Raw genomic sequence first — 1,035 nt, 5'->3', positions numbered from 1 at the left:
ACGATATGTGTTAGTCTGTGTTAATCTCTGTAATGTAGTCTATGCCTTTCATTGCCTCGAAATCTCTCTTTCACTTTCATGTGTTCTAAGCCCTGTCTGGGGTTATAGAGGCGAGGATATACACTCAAGTGAAGAAAAGTTGGGCCCTAGGGATCCCCACGCTGCTAAGTCGCCCCATTAATCTGCTGCGTTGCCAGCGTGGTGGCCTTGATGGTGTAGTGGCTTAGCATGCCCGACTAGTAATCAGGGAGACGTGGGTTCGAGTCCCGCTCAGGGCAAAAACCAATTTTTCGGATGGGTGTGTCGAAAGGTAAAATGCACGATATGTGTTAGTCTGTGTTAATCTCTGTAATGTAGTCTATGCCTTTCATTGCCTCGAAATCTCTCTTTCACTTTCATGAATTTCTTCTAGCATAAGTAATTTCGATGTTAGGTATATTTATGGGTAAGCCAGTTTTCAAGTAACGGTGTTGAATAATTGGAAACAAGTGATACATTTGTGCATCGTCTTTTTTGGCACACAGGACATCCACTGTCAACCTCGACCCCTGTGAAACCAGTTACGATTACTGTGCAGTCCCCCGCCTTGTCATTAGATGCTGTCTATGCCACTGGGTATGTAGAATTTTCAATTTATAGCATAAAAGTGTCCTTTTATGAACTGGCTTTACATGTACCTCAATAATCGTGTCTTGTCAGCTTTAATATTATGTGTAAAATTTCTTGGCAATTTTCTTTTCTTGTCATTGTGTTACCTGATGAAGGCATAGTGCTCATGTAATATATTTTTCTTTTTTAACAGTGATTTGGATGTAACAGGGATTTCACAGTTCTCGGTCAATAACAGCTCTTATCAGGTTGCCAATGATTCCGTTATTTTACAAAGTGATTCAGGGAAATATCAAGATTCTGATAACCCATTGTCAGACAGTGACTCAGATGGTGAAGGTGATTCAGATGATCATAAAGAGAAAACAGAAAGGTATGTGTATGTAGAGATGATTGACTGTAGCAAAGGTTCCACTTCAACAATGG

Source organism: Montipora foliosa, chromosome 5 (genome assembly GCF_036669935.1).
Source record: "Montipora foliosa isolate CH-2021 chromosome 5, ASM3666993v2, whole genome shotgun sequence".
NCBI lineage: Eukaryota > Metazoa > Cnidaria > Anthozoa > Scleractinia > Acroporidae > Montipora > Montipora foliosa.
Note: the sequence above shows the minus strand (reverse complement) of the source record.